This window comes from Pistacia vera, unplaced genomic scaffold (genome assembly GCF_008641045.1).
Source record: "Pistacia vera cultivar Batoury unplaced genomic scaffold, PisVer_v2 Contig164, whole genome shotgun sequence".
Classification (NCBI taxonomy): Eukaryota; Viridiplantae; Streptophyta; class Magnoliopsida; order Sapindales; family Anacardiaceae; genus Pistacia; species Pistacia vera.
Window position 1 is genome coordinate 1153200 of NW_022195726.1, and position 18886 is coordinate 1172085.

At 38.3% G+C, this 18886-nt stretch overlaps 1 non-coding gene across 1 annotated transcript; it reads left to right on the forward strand.

Moving 5' to 3' along the window:
• Positions 1-13090: 13090 nt before the first annotated feature.
• On the forward strand, positions 13091-13196 carry LOC116125428. The gene has a single exon (XR_004127339.1). It is a non-coding gene; the product is annotated as a small nucleolar RNA R71 (small nucleolar RNA).
• The last annotated feature ends 5690 nt before the right edge of the window (positions 13197-18886 follow it).

An 18886-nucleotide genomic window follows, 5' to 3' on the forward strand; every position in this document is an offset into this window, starting at 1 on the left:
AACGAATGTTTTGCTACCGATCCAAGTGTAGGCGAACCCAGTAGTCCACACGAAGACAATCTCAAAGAACCAAAGAGGGATTTGCTAGATCCTCTTTGGCTTCAAGATTAAGAAGAAAGCAAATCAAATTGAATTGATCTAAGCAAAAGTGTTTCTCGCGTGGAAGGTTTTCAAAGGGCCTACTGTGTTTTTCCAAAGAAAAATCTGTCACATTTAATTACGCATTTTTTCTTGTTATAGTACATCAATTTGCCCTAATCCCATATGGAATAGGCTTGGGCTCCAACCCAAACGCCCCATGTTGCCAAACATCCCAATTTGATATTTTATTTTTCCATCATTATCTCAATTAAATCAATTAATATATATAACATTAACAATAATGATAATATTTAAATATGTGCGAACACACATTAAATGTAATTTCACTTATTTAATTTTTCTAACAAATAAATAAAGGCTACGACCTCAGCAAATTTAATTGCACTGTGAAATTACCAAAATACCCTTTCGCCTTAAAAGACAAAAACGTCCTTCTTTCTTCTTGGATCTTAAATTATCTTCTATGTGTTGTGTGACCACTAGGCTCCTCATCATATCGGCAGTATATACTATCGCGATTAACACCATTAATCATCTCACTAATACACAGACCAAGATTGGCCCTAGCAAGGCATCATGGCCACCTGATGATTCAGATTCAGTAAAGTAGCTACCTGTCAATGATATGGTTACCGTACAATTCGATCCTTTCATCACACGTTTCTCGATGAGACAAAGGCATAGAAATAGTGTCAACCTTCAGTTACTCTCGATATTATGTATTCAGTTTCTTGACTAATGACCTATATATAATCCGGATAGAGCGAAAATCAATCCCACGGTGGCCACAGTTTTAGTGTCATTGCCATTATTAATTGCGCCGTGAGATAACTTCTCCCGTACCCAGGATGATGAATCCTCTATCAATCCTCCATAGACTTGATACACTCCTCGATGCAGCCAATCACCACCGTATTGATAGCTCTGAAAAGAACTGCGTTAGGCTAGTGTCAACTACACCAATCGGTGATCTCAAGTCTAAGGATCACATGCAACACCATCGTTAGAGGATTTGTTCCATAGACACTGGGGTTACTCCATATGGAATCCTCTGATGGTTTGTCCAGTGAACTTGCTGCGGTGTAATCGCTTACGCAAGCACCCATGTGTTTCACCGGTTGTCACCAAACAACCTTGACAAGTGAGACCATCACTGCCTTTCGACAGGGTCATTCAACACTATGATAGCCTTACTATATTATCTATGCCCTTACTTCAGATAAATACTGGGGCTATGGACGTTTCTAGAATGGCCACCATATGTGCTCATAGGGTTCTCACTATCAAGATTTGAAACACTTGATACCTCGTCACGGTTCTACCATTCTAAGGACATATACAATACATATTGCAATAATAATGATTTCGCGATATAGTATAAATGCCTTTTATTGATTAATGAACATTATTGCAAAGAGTTAATTCACAATAATTGATTGGCTCTAGGGCATCTACTCTAACAGTTGAGTCACGAGATAACCGTATCTCTCGGGTTCATGGCGTACTCTCCCAGATCTACGTAGCTCTTGTGCTACCTAAGGTGGTTCACTTTGTTCCACATGTTGTGAAGCAACCTCCTCATGATGCTCAATCACTTCCTGTGGCACATCATCCTGTCCTTCGTCTAGTATATCTATGGTTCTAGAACTACATCGAGTTCTATTTCTCCCATAGTACTTTTTAGAAAATATTCCTTTTCTAGGAAGACACCTGATCGAGCAAAAAAAATTTTCTGCTCTTCTGGGTGGTAGAAATAGTATCCTTTGGTCTCCTTTGGATACCCCACAAATATACATTTACGGGATTTTGAGCTAGCTTGTTCGAAGTCAATTTCTTACATAAGCTTCGCAACCCCAAATCCTTAGATAAGACAAGTTGGGCTTTTGCCCACTCCATTGCTCTACAGTCTTATCTACAGACTTTGACGGCACACAATTCAAAATGTGAGTCGTCTCTAGGGCATAACCCTAGAACGATGTAGGAAATCACTAAAACTCATCATGGACCTAACCATGTCAAGTAAGGTCCTGTTCCCCTTTCTGACACTTCATTGTGTTGGGTGTATAAGGAGGGGTGAGTTGTGATACTATCCCACATTCCTTCAGGTACTCTAAAAACCCTAAGCTTAAGTATTCACCTCCTCGATCCGACCGAAGAGCTTTAATACTTTTGCCCAACATATTCTGTACTTCATTCCTGAATTCCTTGAATTTATCAAAGGCTTCAGATTTATGTCTCATAAGGTAGACATAGCCATATCTACTGAAATCATCAGTAAATGTGATGAAGTATGAATATCCACCTCTGGCCTCAACTGTTAGTGGACCACATACATCACTATGGATGATGCCTAACAGCTCAGTAGCCCTTCACTTTGTCCTGTGAAAGGAGATTTGGTCATCTGCCTAAAAGGCACGACTCCATACCTCAATGGCGCAAAGTCAAAAGGGTCCAAAACTCCATCCATTTGAAGTTTTGCAATGGGGTCTTATTAACATGACACAATCTATAGTGCCAGAGATATGTTCGGTTTTGATCGCTATGTTTAGCTTTCTTGGTTTCAATATTGAGAATATCTTTATTGTTTAAATCAAGAACATAATCCATTATAGAACGTTGCAATTCCAATAGAATACCATTCAAACTAAAGGACAACAATCCATTAGAAATTTCAAAATGATACCCTATATTATCCAAAGCGGATACTGAAATAATATTTCTAGAAATAGAAGGTACGTGATAACAGTTATGTATCCAATAACAAGCCGTAGGCAAAGATAAACAATGAGTCCCTACAGCCAATGCAACCACATGTGCTCCATTTCCAACTTGTAGGTCCACCTCTCCCTTGGCGAGCACTCTACAGCCTTAGTCCCTGCACATCAGTACAAATGTGAGTACCAATCCGTGTCAATGACCCAGATGTTGAGGGAGAGATTAATCTCAATCATAAAAATACTGAAGTCTAGCCTCTGACTTCTTCTTGCTTGCGAGGAAAGCCTTGTAGTGTTTCCTCTAGTGGCCAGGCTTGCCATAAAAAGAACGACTACCTTGCCTCCTTATGCCACTCTCAGGCCTAAGAGCAACCTGTCCTTTGGGCTTGGCTTGGGCTTGGGTTTGGCTTTGGCTTTGCCTTACCCTTGTCGTTGCCCTTCGCTTTACTGGTAGCAACTAGTAAAACAGGCTTGGACTTTTTCAAGTCCTGCTCTGTAGTCTTCAGCATGTTCAAAAGTTCTGACAGGGTTTTCTCCATCGTGTTCATATGAAATTCATTATGAACGGAGCATAAGAGTCGCAAGGATTGTAGAATTAAATCCATTTGTAATTTTGCATCCAAGCCACATCCCAAGTCTCAAGCCTCTCTATGGCATCGATCATCTTGAGCACATGAGGACCAACTTAGGCACCCTCAGTCAGACGACTCCCAAATAGTGCTTTCGACACCTTGTCCTCTCATGTCAAGCATTTGTTTCGTAAAGCTCCTTGAGGTGTAGAATAATGGAAGAAGCCTCCATATTCTCATGCTGCTTTTGCAGCATAGGTGTCATCGATGGTAAGATCAAGCATTGTACACTATCAACATTATCAAGGAACTTTTGATAAGTATCCTTTACTTCCTGAGTGGCATCAAGATCAGGCTCAGCCATGTATGGCTTTTCAAGGATATACAATTTCTTTTCTGACTTTAGTATAATCTGAAGATTACGATACCAGTCTGAGAAATTGGATCCATCCAACCTATTTTCTTTCTCAATTATCGGCCGTAGGTTCATAATGCTCATTTTGGTGAATCTACAATTGCAGAAAAATAAAGTTATTATAAAGTTCATTATTATTTAATATGGTTTTTTATTAAACGACGCTCCCACTATTTTACTCAAGCCAATAGCCCTTACTATTAACTTGGGAAAGCTCGTTGACTTTCGTAGTGGATCGAGATCCCATCCTGCCTATTTCAAACCTTCGCTTTGGCGAAAAAGCCAAAATGAGTTGATTAGGTAGGCCAACAAACTTAATCCACTCCAGTTGATAGCTCTCACTATCAACCTCAAATTTGAAAAAGCCAACAAGCCAATCACACAATCCAATGGCTCCAACCATTGTCCTCAAGTGTGATTCTCAATATCAGTAGAGTAGACACTACATGTCACCACGTACACATAATATGTGCACTGCTCTACTATGCCTATGACATGTTTATCAACCTTCGCTTTGGTGAACAAGCAAAACCGTCATTTTAAGTCGACCCATCACCATTAAGGAAAACTCCAATGCATTTTAACCTCTCAAACCCTTTGCTTTGGCGAACAAGGTTTCAATGAACAGTGGTTTGATTAAAAACATGGTGATAGAAGGCTTACGTGACTTAATATACTTTAATTGAGGGTTTCTATTTAATGTCTCATCAGATTATTATCTTTGTTCGAATGACATTGTTTGGCATGTTATTCAACATTCAACCTTAGCATGCATTCTAAACACAATCTTAAACGTGTCGGTACATGGCCCAACTAAAAACGATTTCCTCGAGCCTAGAGGAATCGGTGGGTCACCTAGGGGTACTATAATAAATATCTTGAGTCTTCAAGTATGGTTGCCTCGTCCTTTACTCCGTCTTTAAGTACATTACAAAAATATCATTCTAAATTTACAATAAAATTAATAGTAAACTAAATTTACATCAACAAATTTAGATACCTCGATTTACATTCAAGGGGAATGAGATGAGAAGAGAATGTACATTGAGAAGAGGAGATAGGCAAGACACGCATGCCCTATTTAAAAATTTACAACCATACTGATGGGAATGCAAAATTTCATATTTACCCCCCTTAATGTTTAGTCTTTTATACTTATTTGTTGCCTAAATGTACTCATTATTATTCTATTTTGATTTATGATGCAAATGGAGGCGTTAATTGCAAAACGGAACTAATTAAGGGAATTCAAACAGTTTCAACGTTGTTTCGTAATCTGGGCATAACTCTCTTATCCGAGCTCCGATTGAGATGATTAAAAATGCTCTGTAACGCTAAGAAATATATCTACAACTTTAATGTTTTGAGTTTTGAGAGATACTCACTGCATCAAGGTTGTAATCGCGCTTGAATTTGACGCATCTGCACTGGACGTCCTGGAGCATTCTGCCTTGTCGTGCAAATCAATTGGGCAGGTTATTATTGGAAGATTTAAGGACATGTGGCACACAAGTTACAGCTCAGAATCACCACTTTCCTATTTTATTTTAGGACTTTATCTTATTTTTTTAATTAATTAGAATCAAATTAGGATTAATTTAGGATATTAGAATATTTCTTTTAGGAGATTGAGTGGGATTCAAACACTTGAATCTGGATTTTTGCTAAAGGGATCCGAGTAGGGTTTTCGAGGGGGACCACATCTTTTTTCTGCTCTGGAATTTTTCTTCTCTTGGTTTTTGTTATGGCCATGAGCGGCTAGAACTTTTGTAAATGTTCGAAGGAAACGGAAACCTTGGAATCAAATAAAACTGTGGATCTTTCTATTTTTGTGTTAAATTCATGTTTGAGTATTGAATGATTCTGTGCATATTTTCATGATTGATGCATTTAATTACTAGGAGGCTAATAGTGTATTGTGTGAAATCTACGCTAAGTTTGATATCAAATCCGTAATTGTTTGATCCCTCCAACTTGTGAAGCAATTAGGGTTAGTAATTTGCTGCGTCAGGAATAGTAACCTTACGAAGAACATTCAACTAAATTAAATATAAACGCTTGTGTTTGTGTTGTTTAGCTTCATCGATCTTCTAATTCTTAAGGCTGCCACTAGATTAAATCTTGAGCGCTGTTAGGGTTGTTTAGGGGTAAGATTAATTAGGATCGCTTGTTTCCTGATTAATTACAATTAGGAGAGATAGGAAATTAGTTCCAATGGTGAATATTCAATGTGTGAATTGATTATCTTTGCATCAATGATCAGTTGTAAGATTCTGATGGTGGATGTTAACAGAGACCAAGTTCGTCATTTTGATTGAATTCGAATTAAATTGTTTTTGTTTTTGCTGAGATTGTTTTCTGTTTTTACACAAACCCCCCAGCCTTTTTCACATCAAAGAAAATTCGGCTAGACACTCTTCATGGGATCGACCCTTGCTTACCCTATTTACAGTTCAGTAGTTAGGTTCGAAAGGTTTTAATTCTGGGTGCCTACGACAGCACGCCACATACATACCCAAAAATTTTAAAACATTCACCATAGGTCTAAGGCTCATGTACTGGGCACCATGCAATATACAAACAAGTACATAGCATACATTTCAAAACAATCAATTTTTGAATTGCGTGGGTTTATTAATTAATTACCCTTTTATATGTGTAGAATGATTATTGGCTTTATAGGTTATCAAAAACTTCAGATTGGTCCCTTCACAAAAAATACAGAATTGGGAAAGCTACAGACTTCGCTGCGGCGAAGGTTTTATCTTCGTTGGGCCGAAAAATTCCAGAGAGCACTAGCCGCGGCGAAGATGCAAAACCTAGAAATCCCCAATATGAACAGTTCGCGTTATTTTATAGTTTTTGTGTAATAACACGAATCTAAATCAAATCAAACACACACATGTTCAACCAGGATATCAAACAACCAATATAACATCCATCAACATATTATAAACCATTTTATCATTTGAATCATTCATCCAAAAACAAATTTTTCTGATTTTGTAGTTTTTGCAGATTTTTCAAAAATGACATGTTATCAACCAAATACATGCTATAAATCATACAATAAACTATAGAAATTAATACCCGAGGCTTTGATACCACTGTTAGTGAATGACCCACTTACGCAGCGGAAAAAAAAATGACATGGATAGTTCCTTAAAACCAAGATCCGGGTATAATATCACAGTTTATACAGTATATAAATTAAATCTGCAGAAAATCATATTGAAGTTTAGAAACCATACGCACATTTGGAGGCTCCTCCAACTTTGTCCTTGAGTGTTTTGCTACCGACCCAAGTGTAGGATCGAACCGACGTAGTCCACACGAAGACAATCGAAAGGAACTAAGGAGGGATTTGCTAGATCCCCCTTAGGTTTAAGAAACAAAGAAGAAAATGAGTATTTGATTTTGGCTAAACCAAAATCTGGCGTGGGAGAGAAAATGGGGCTGTAGGGTTTTACACTTTTCAATGAATAGTGAATGAATAAAAAACTCTTTCTACATTTTACAAAGAAACATTTTCTTTTATAGTGATCTTTCAATTGTCCTATTCCCATATGGAATGGGCTTGGGCTCCAACCCAAAAACCCCATGTTACCAAACACTCCCAATTAGGTATTTATTTTAATTCATCATTACCTTCAATTAAAATCAATTAATATATATTTAATACATATATATTAACATTTAACAATAATGATAATTTATTTAAATATATGCGAACACATATTTAAATGTAATTTCACTTATTTAATTTTTTCTAACAAATTAAATAAAGGCTACGACCTCAGCAAATTTAATTGCACTGTGAAATTACTAAAATACCCTTTCGCCCAAATAGATGAAAACGCCCTTCTTTCTTTTGGCTCTTAAATTATCTTCTATGTGTGTGACCCATAGGCTTCTTATCATACCGGTAGAGTATAGTATCGCGATTGACACCAATTAATCGTCTCACTAATACACAGGCCAAGATTGGCCCCTTGCAAGGGATCATGGCCACCTGATAGATTCGGATTTAGCAAAGTAGCTACCGGTCAACAATATGGTTACCGTACAATTTGATCCTTTCATCATACGTTATCTCGACGAGACGAAGGCATAGAAATAGTGTCAACCTTCGGTTACTCTCGATATTATGTATTCAGTTTCCTGACCAATGACCTATATTATAATTCGAATAGAACAATAACTCAATCCCACTATGGCCACAGTTTTAGTGTCATTGCCATATACTGGACTGCATCGTGAGATAACTTCTACCGTACCCAAGAGTGATGAATCCTCTATCAATCCACCATAGTCTTGATACACTCCTTGATGCAGCCAATCACCATCGTATTGACAGCTCTGAATAGAACTGTGTTAGGCTAGTGTCAAACTACACCAATCGGTGTACAAGGCGCTCCGGTGATCTCACGTCTAAGTATCACATGTACCACCATTCGTTAGAGGATTTATTCCATAGACATTGGGGTTACCATCCATATGGAATCCTCTGGTGGGTCAATCTAGTGAACTTGCTGTGTTATATCCTCTTACAACAAGCACCCATGTGTTGCACCAGGTTGTCACCAAATAACCTTGACAAGTGAGATCAGTCACTGCCCCTCAACAGGGTCGTTCAACACTATGATAGCCTTACCGTATTATCTGAGCCCTTACTTCAGAATAATACTGGGCTACAGACGTTTCTAAAATGGCCACCTTATGTGCACATAGGGTTCTCACTATCAAGATTTGAAACACTTGATACCCTCATCACGGTTCTACCATTCGAAGGACATATATCAATACATATTGCAATAATAAATGAGTACGCAATATAGAATAAATGCCTTTTATTGATTAATGAACATTATTACAAAGAGTCAATTCTACAATAATTGATTGGCTTAGGGCATCTACTCTAATAGACATGCCTTCCCATGACCATCCTGAATGGAGACTACCAATCGGAGTCTTAAATGTGTGCGGTAGGCCCATAATGCATCATCTAATTTCTGTGACCATCTTTCCAAGATGCATTAACTGTCTTTTCTAAAATTCCCTTAAGTTCTCTACTATTCGACAGTTCCACTTCCTGCTCATCTGTGGATGGTAAGGTGTTGCAACTCTATGTTTCACCGCATACTTTTGCAACAGGGCATCAAATTGCCTATTGCAAAAGTGCGATCCTCCATCACTAATGATTGCCCGTGGTACTCCAAATCTTGAGAAAATGTTCTTTCTCACAAAATTAATCACTACCCTGGCATCATTAGATGGCAATGCAACTGCTTCCACCCACTTTGATACGTAATCCACTGCTATCAAAATGTATGTGTTCCCAAATGAATTTGGGAGGGGACCCATGAAGTCAACTCCCCACACATAAAACAGCTCAACTACAAGGATGTTGTTCAATGACATCTCATCTCTCTTTGAAATATTACCACTTTGTTAACATTGGTCGCATTCCTAAACCATTCGGAAAGAATCCTTAAAAAGGGTTAGCCAATAAAACCCAGATTGAAGAACCTTGGCTACTGTCCTAGCTCCTCCAAAATGGCCACCTACTTCCCTCTCAGACAATGCCTTAGAATACTCTCCATTTCCTCTTCTGAAACACACCTACGTATCATCTGATCAGCATAGTGTCTATAAAGGAATGGCTCTTCCCAGAAGTAGTATTTCAAATCTGAGAAAAAACTTCCTCTTTTGTTGGAAAGTCATGCCAATGGGGAGCACTCTCGCTGACAAGTAGTTTGCGAAATCTGCATACCACAGTGTTTCCTCCACTCTCATCAATTTCTCATCCGGGGAAGTTTCTCTTATTTGGGTTTCTTCTTCATTTCCCTGAATTAGTTGTTCAATCCTTGACAAATGGTTTGCCACTACATTTTTCGACCCCTTTTTATCTTGTATTTCTAACTCAAACTCTTATAGCAATAGAATCCATCTTATCAACCTAGGTTTCGCTTCTTGCTTTGCCAATAGGTGCTTGAGTGCCGAATGGTCCATGTAGACAATCACCTTAGCACCTAACAAATATGAACAAAATTTTTCAAAAGCAAAAACCACAGCCAACAATTCTTTTTCAGTGGTGGTGTAATTCAATCGTGCATCAGTGAGTGTTTTGCTAGCATACTGAATTACATGCAACACTTTGTTTTTCCTTTGTCCTAACACTACTCCTAAAGCAAAATCACTAGCATCACACATCAATTCAAATGGTAGTCCCCAATCGGGAACTACAATAATAGGTGCAGATACTAATAATTTTTTTAGATTTAGAAAGGCATGAATGCATTCATCATTAAAATCAAAAGCAACATCTTTAATCAATAAATTGCACAAGGGTTTAGAGATCTTAGAAAAATCCTTGATGAACCGTCTATAAAACCCCGCATGCCCCAAGAAACTTCGAACTGCTTTAACATTGGAGGGTGGTGGCAGCTTCTCAATCACGTCTGTTTTTGCTCGATCCACTTCTATTCCATTCTTTGAAATTCTATGACCAAGCACTATTCCTTCCTGGACCATGAAGTGGCACTTCTCCCAATTGAGCACCAAGTTCATCTCCTGACATCGCTGCAAAACAAAAGAAAGATTAGATAAACAATTATCAAAGGATTAACCAAAAATAGAGAAGTCATCCATGAAGACTTCTATAAACTGCTCTACCATATCTCCAAATATCGACATCATGCATCTTTGAAATGTGGCTGGCGCATTACACAACCCAAAGGGCATCCTTCAGCAAGCAAAGGTGCCATAGGGACAAGTGAAGGTTGTCTTCTTTTGATCCTCAAGAGCGATGGCAATCTGATTGTATCCTGAATAACCATCCAAGAAATAGTAATAAGCATGCCCTGCCAATCTCTCCAACATTTGATCAATGAAAGGAAGTGGAAAATGATCTTTCCTTGTCACTTCATTTAATTTCCGATAGTCAATGCACACTCTCCAGCCTGTGACCGTCCGAGTTGGTATCAATTCATTGCTCTCATTCTTTATCACTATGAAACCACTTGCACCGGACTAACCCATGGACTATCAGAAATGGGATAAATTATTCCCGCATCTAGAAGTTTCACCACCTCATTTCTCACCAATTCCTTCATCGAAGGATTCAATCTTCGTTGTGGTTGAACTCTAGGCTTGATATCATCCTCCATGAGTATCTTATGCATGCAAAATGATAGAGAGATGCCTCTAATATCCGAAATAGTCCACCCAATTATCGATCTGTGTTCCCTTAACACCCGAATTAACCACTCTTCTTCCAATTTGCTCAACCTTGAACTGATTATTACCGGGAAGGTTTCTGATTCCCCAAGATACACATATTTGAGGTGGGAAGGTAAAGGTTTCAGCTCAAGTTAGGAGGTTCTTTCTTTCTTTCCTTTTCCTTCTCTTTTTCAAAATCAAACTCCTCAAATTCTAGCTCTTGGCTCTCATCGATCGACTGAAGTGCTTCCAAAAATCTAGCACATTCGTTCTTTGCCAACTCATCTACCTCTATTGTTCTTGATTGGGCAATACACGCTTCTAGAGGTAGTTGTGGAGTGTTCTCTTCAATGACCTCCGCTACTAGTTTATCCACCACATCAACACTAAAGCATGAATCTGACTTGGATGGAAACTTCGTAGCTTCAAACACATTGAATTTTACTGTTTTATCTTGAACTCTTAACAGTAACTTTCCTTCTTGCACATCAATGAGTGCTCTTCCTGTGGCCAAAAATGGTCGGCCCAAAATAAGAGGCATTTCCTTATCCTCCTCCATGTCTAATACAACAAAATCTTCCGGAAATATAATCTTGCCCACCTTCACCAACACGTCTTCGACTATACCCCTTGGATGTTTGATGGATCTATCTGCAAGTTGCAACAACATGGTCGTTGGCTTCACTTCACCAATGCCCAATCTCCTGAAAATAGAAAAAAGACATTAAATTGATGCTAGCACCTAAATCACATAAAACTCGATCAAAGGTAATGTCTCCTATAGTGCAAGGAATAGTAAAACTCCCAAGATCTTTGAGTTTCGGGGGTAGCTTCTTCTGGAGAATGGCACTGCACTCCTCTATGAGCATCACTATTTCCTCATCCTCTAACTTCCTTTTGTTAGATAAAATTCCTTGAGAAATTTCCCTTAGCTCGGCATCTATTGCAATGCATCTGCAAAAGGAATGTTAATATGCAATTTTCTAAATATTTCAATGAATTTGGAAAACTGCTTATCCTAATTCTATTACTCCAGTCTCTGAGGAAACGGCATAAGAAGAGTGTGATGTGCCAATTCTGGTGGTATCTCGGGAAATGGCAATTTCTCTCTCCTTTGTCTTTGCCTCACTTCCCGTTTCTATTCTTCTTCCATAGAACTAGATGGTTTCTCTTCAACAACTATCTCTTCATCAACCTCCTCATCAGAGTCTTCCTTTTTCTCTCCCTTTGATAGACTTTCTTCTTCCCTTGATTTTTCCACCTCTTCCAACACTGTCCCACTTCTCAAAGTTATCGCATTTGCTTGCTCATGTGGGTTAGTCACTGTGTTGCTTGGTAATGAGCCCTATGGTCTCTCATTTAACTTATCAGCCAATTAACCCACTTGTACCTCCAAGTTCCGAATGGACAACCCTTGATTTCTGAAATTTGTTCTTGTCTCATTCATAAAACCTGTGGTCTCCTACATAAACTTTCCAAACATGTCCTCCAATTTTGTCATTCTTTGCTCTCCTGATTGATTGTTCACCCTTGTTTGGCTGTTTAGCAATGGTCTTTGGTTCCATTGATTATTCTGCTTATTCTATTGATTCTGATTGCCCTAAGACAGGTTCGAATGATTCCTCCAACCAAGATTATATGTGTTGGAGTACGGATTGTTCGGTTGTCTTTGATTTCCTACCAAGTAGTTAATCTGCTCCGATGATGATGCTAAAGCAAAAGTGTTCCCCACTTGACATTCGCTGCTCACGTGATTACTTGCACAAAATTCACAAGTTAGTTGAGGTGCTTGAATGGAATTTACCTGCATACTTCCCAACTATTTCTGAAGTGCTGTTAGTTAGGCTAAAATGGCTGTATATGCATCAACTTCATAAAGACCCATAGATTTCTTCGGTTGCACCCTCTCATTAGGTCTTTGATAATTGTTACTTGCCAGAACTTCAAGCAACTTGTGAGCTTCTTCCAGAGTCTTATTTTGCAGTGCTCCTCCTAATACTACATCCACCATAGTTTGCACATTCACCATCAATCCGTTGTAAAATGTTTGGACTTGCATCCAAACTGGCAATCCATGATGTGGAACCTTCTCAGTAATTCTTTGTATCTCTTCCAAGCCTCATACAATTATTCTGACTCTTCCTATAGAAACGATGTGATATCATTTCTCAGCTTTACCGATTTTGTTGGAGGAAAGAATTTGGTCAGGAAGTTCTGTGCTAAAAATCGTTCCATGTTGTTATCGTTCCTATTGGCAATGCCATTAACCATTCCTTCGCTTTATCCTATAATGAAAATGGGAATAGTCTCAATCTGATGGCATCATCTGACACTCCGTTTGACTTGAATGTATCACAAATCTCCAAAAAGTTGGCAAATTGTAAATTTGGATCTTCCTTCATATCTCCCTTAAACTGTACCGACTGTTGGATCATCTGGATGATTGTCGACTTTATTTCAAAGTTGTTGGCTTGTACTACTGGTCTAGTAATACTCGACCCACTACCATCAACTGGGGGAACTGAAAACTCCCTTAGTGTTCTATTTTCTGCCATGTCAACAACTATAACCTCTGGTTCCACTGTAGCCTCTCTTTTTCTTCTTTCTCTGCTATGTCTTCTAGTGGTTCTTTCAATCTCAGGATCAACAGGAACCACTGGCTGACGTCTTGCTCTTCGCATAAACTACACAGAGAAATAGAAAGAGTGAGATCATAAACCAACCTAAGAGAATAACAAAAATTAAACAAACAATTAAGCAAAAATAAAACTCCAATATAGCTAACACAAGAAAATTTTAATGTTAACACAAAAGTCAATCCCCGGCAACGGCACCAAAAACTTGATGCGTTGTAACTACAACATGCAATGATAGCAAGTGCACTAGTCTTATTAAGTAATAAAGTGATGAGTGAGTATCGTTCCCACAAGGATTGGTTGCTAAGTACTAAATTTTCTACTATTTTCAAGTTGGAGCAATCAAATTTGTTGGATTAATGGGAGAAATTAAACTTAAAACTAAAACAAAATTTGCTAAATATTCAAAGCTAAATTATGAAAGCAAGATTAAAAACAAGATAATATCAATTTAAACAAATTGGTAGGCTTTTGACTTCATTCGGACTCTATGGATTAAACCTTCTTATTATGCTATTTCCATATTCACATGCATTGATTGTAAATCGAATTCTCTAAATTGTAAAACATACCTTCTTGGGCTATGTTTTTCTCCTTTTCCTTATTAAACTTCCATACCCAACAATTTGAAGATTAATAGTTCTAAGCTCATTAAGCACATGGAATCCTAGATTGATTTCATTGATTCTCAAATCTATCTCTAGCATTCAATACTACAATGGTGATTACCCAAGAAGCTTAACATGACTCATTTCTCAATCTCATCATGTTCATCAATTAAAAGCAATAAAATCAGAATAACCACACAATCCATGTAATAGCATATGAAAATAACAAAAATCAATTGCTCAATCCATGGAAATCCAAATTACATCAAAACCCTAACCCCAAATGGGTTAGTTCATAACTAAATCAAAATACACAGCAAGAAAAACAATAAACTCAAGGTTCAACATATTGAAAAGAGAGAAAAGGCAAGAGATCTCCCCTAGTTGAAGAATCCACCAGATTCAATCCTAAATCTTCTTAGATTCAATCCCAAATCTTCTTACTTTTCAACCCAAAATTCGTCAAATCTAAACTATGGAGAATGAAAATAAGTTGCTCTCGACTAAAAAACGACCTCCTTCTCAAAATGGCAAAGTTTTGCTTTTGTACCTTGCCCAAAAACCTAAGACTTTGCCTAAAAATGAAACTGTGCATTTTAAAGAAACTGAAATTTGCAGACTTCACCGCGGCGAAGAAGGAATCTCGCCACAGTGACGAAGTAAAATTAATTCTTGTGCGTAACTCATTTCGCCACTGCGAAGAACAAACTTCGCCGCGGTGAATCTTCATGAAGAATTCTGAAATTATAGAATTGCCTTCTACTTGCTTCTTTGCTTGAATCTTCAATCTTCGATGCTCTTGGAACAAGCTTCATAGTGCTTTACTCTGCAACTTCTGAGAGCCGTTTACTTCTAAGTCCAGAAACTCCAATTCGCTCATTATTTGCCCAAAATGTCCATTGTGGCCTGAAACACAAAATGTAAAGAATTAAGTAGCAATTCAGGCATAAATGAACTAAGAAGTATCTAAAATCCGGCCTCAAAGCCTAAATAAAATAGTATAATCCTCGGATTATCAGACTTAAAATGACAGTTTTCTTGTTCACCAAAGTGAAGGTTGATAAACACGTCATAGGCATAGTAGAGAAGTACACATATTGTGTGTACATGGTGGCATGTAGTGTCCGCTTTACTGATACTGAGAATCACACTTGAGGACGATGGTTGGAGCCATTGGATTGTGTGATTGGCTTGTTGGCTTCTTCACATTTGAGGTTGATAGTAGTAGTTATCAACTGGTGTGGATTAAGTTTGTTGGCATACCTAATCAACTCATTTTGGCTTATTCGCGGTTTGAAATGGGCAGGATGGGATCTCAGTCCACTAGGAAAGTCAATGGGCTTTCCCGAGTTAATAGTGAGGGCTATTGACTTAAGAAAAATAGTGGAAGCATCGTTTAATAAAAGACCATATTAAATAATAATGAACTTTATAATAACTTTTTCTTTTCTGTAATTGTAGATTCACCAATATGAGCATTATGAACCTGCGACCAATAATCGAGAAAGAAAATAGGTTGGATGGATCCAATTTCTCATACCGGTATCGTAATCTTTGAATTATAATCAAGTCGAAAAAGAAATTGTATATCCTTGAAAAGCCATACATGGCTAAGCCTGATCCTGATCCTGATGCCACTCAGGAAGTAAAGGATACTTATCAAAAATTCATTGATGATGATGATGGCGTTCAATACTTGATGTTAGCATCGATGACACTAGTACTGCAAAAGTAGCATGAGAATATGGACATTGCTGCCATCATTCTACACCTCAAGGAGCTTTTCGAGGGGAATGCTTGACATGAGAGGTATAAGGTGTCAAAAGCACTGTTTAGAAGTCGTTTGACCAAGGGAGCCCAAGTTGGTCCTCATGTGCTCAAGATGATCGAGCACATAAAGAGGCTTGAGACTTTGGAATTTGAGTTGGATAAGAATTACAAATGGATTTGATTCTGCAATCGTTGCCAGACTCTTATGCACCATTCATAATGAACTTCAATATGAACACGACGGTGAAAACCCTGTCGGAGCTTTTGAACATGCTGAGGACTGCAGAGCATGAATTGAAGAAGTCTAAGCCTATTTTACTGGTTGATGCCAATAAAGGAAAGGGTAATTGTAAGGCTAAGGCTAAGGCCAAACCCAAGCCCAAGCCCAAAGGACAGGGTGCTCTTGGGCCTAAGAGTGGCATAGGGTAGGATAAAGTAGTCTGCTTCTATTGTGGCAAGCCTGGCCACTGGAGGAAACACTACAAGGCTTTCCTCACAAGCAAGAAAAAGTCAGAGGCTACGACTTCAGGTATATTTATGATTGAGATTAACTTCTATCCTATAACATCTTAGGTCATTGACACAGGATGTGGTACTCACATTTGTACTAATGTGTAGGGACTAAGGCAAAGTAGAGTGCTCGCCAAGGGAGAGGTAGACCTACGAGTTGGAAATGGAGCACATGTGGCTGTATTGGCTATAGGGACTTACAGTTTATCTTTGCCTATGAGCTTGTTGTTGGAACTACATAACTGTTATTACGTACCTTCTATTTCTAGAAAGATTATTTTAGTATCCACTTTGGATAATACGGGGTATCATTTTGAGATATCTAATGGATTGTTGTCTGTTAGTTTGAATGGTATTCTATTTGGAATTGCAAGGTTATATAATGGATTATATGTTCTTGATTTAAACAATAAAGATATTCTCAATGTTGAAACAAAGAAAGCTAAACATAGCGATGAAAACCAGACATATCTTTTGCACTGTAGATTGGGCCATGTTAATAAGACCCACGTTGCAAAACTTTAAACGGATGGAGTTTTGGACCCTTTTGACTTTTAGTCATTTGGGGTATGAGGGTCATGCCTGTTAGGCAAGATGACCAAGTCTCTTTTCACAGGACAAGGTGAAAAGGCTACTGAACTATCAGGCATCATCCATAGTGATGTATGTAGTCCACTAACAGTTGAAGCCAGAGGTGGATATTCATACTTCATCACATTTATTGATGATTTCAATAGATATGGTTATGTCTACCTAATGAGACATAAATCTGAAGCCTTTGATAAGTTACATAATATGTTGGGCAAAAGTGTTAAAGCTCTTTGGTCGGATCGAGGAGGTGAATACTTAAGCTCAGGGTTTTCTGAATACCTGAAGGAATGTGGGTTAGTATCGCAACTCACCCCTCCGTATACACCCCAACACAATGGAGTGTCTGAAAGGAGGAATAAAACCTTACTTGATATGGTTAGGTCTATGATGAGTTTTAGTGATCTACCTACATCATTCTGGGGTTATGCCCTAGAGACTGCGACTCACGTTTTGAATCGTGTGCCGTCAAAGTCTGTAGATAAGACTCCATATGAACTATGGAGTGGGCGAAAGCCTAACTTATCTTATCTAAGGATTTGGGGTTGCGAAACTTATATTAAGAAATTGACTTCGAACAAGCTGGGCCTAAAATCCTATAAATGTATATTTGTGGGGTATCCAAAGGAGACCAAAGGATACTATTTCTACCACCCAGAAAAGCGAAAAAATTTTGTTGCTTATTCTGGTGTCTTCTTAGAAAAGGACTTTTTTCTAAGAAGTACTAGTGGGAGAAAAGTAGAACTTGATGAAGTTTTAGAACCACAAAAAATACTAGACGAAGGACGGGATGATGTGCCACAGAAGGTGGTTGAACATCAAGAAGAGGTTACAAGTGAACCACCTCATGTAGCATAGGAGCTACGTAGATCTAGGAGAGTATGCCATAAGCCCAAGAGATACAGTTATCTCATGACTCAACATGGTGACGTACTAGTTTACCAAGACGATGAACCTAGAACCTAGGAAGATGCTATATCGGATCCAGATTCTGTTAAATGGCTTGAAGCCATGAAATCTGAGATGGGCTCCATGTACCAAAACCAAGTATGGTCTCTAGTGGAACCAACCGAAAGGGTAAAACCCATAGGGTGTAAATGGGTCTTCAAGAAGAAGATTGACATGGATGGCAAGGTGCATACTTGTAAGGCATGACTGGTTGCCAAAGGTTTCAAACAAATTAATGGTATTGACTATGAAGAAACCTTTTTATTAGTTACCATGATTAAATCCATCCAGATTATGCTTACGATTGTTGCATATCATGACTATCAGATTTGGCAAATGGGTGTCAAAATAGCTTTCTTGAACGGAAACCTTGAAAAGGATGTGTATATGACACAACCCTATAGTTTCGTTCTTGATGGGCAAGCTGATAGGGTATGCAAGTTGTGGAGATCCATATATGGACTCAAGCAAGCTTCTAAGAGCTAGAACATTCGTTTTGATGAAGCCGTAAAAGAATTCAGTTTTATCAAGAACGAAGATGAGCCTTGTGTTTACAAGAAAGTGAGTGGGAGTGTAGTGGCATTCCTAGTGTTGTATGTTGATAGTCGTTTCTTACAACATGCAAAACTAGCAAGTGCACTAGTCGCTCAAGTAATAAAATGATGGGTAGGATATCGTTCCCACGAGGACTGTTAGCAAAGCACTAAGTTTCCTAACGTTATCAAGTTGAAGTAATCGAATTCTTTGGATTGGTGGGAGCAAATTGTAATGAAAAACAACAATGAAATTAAACAAAGAATTAAAT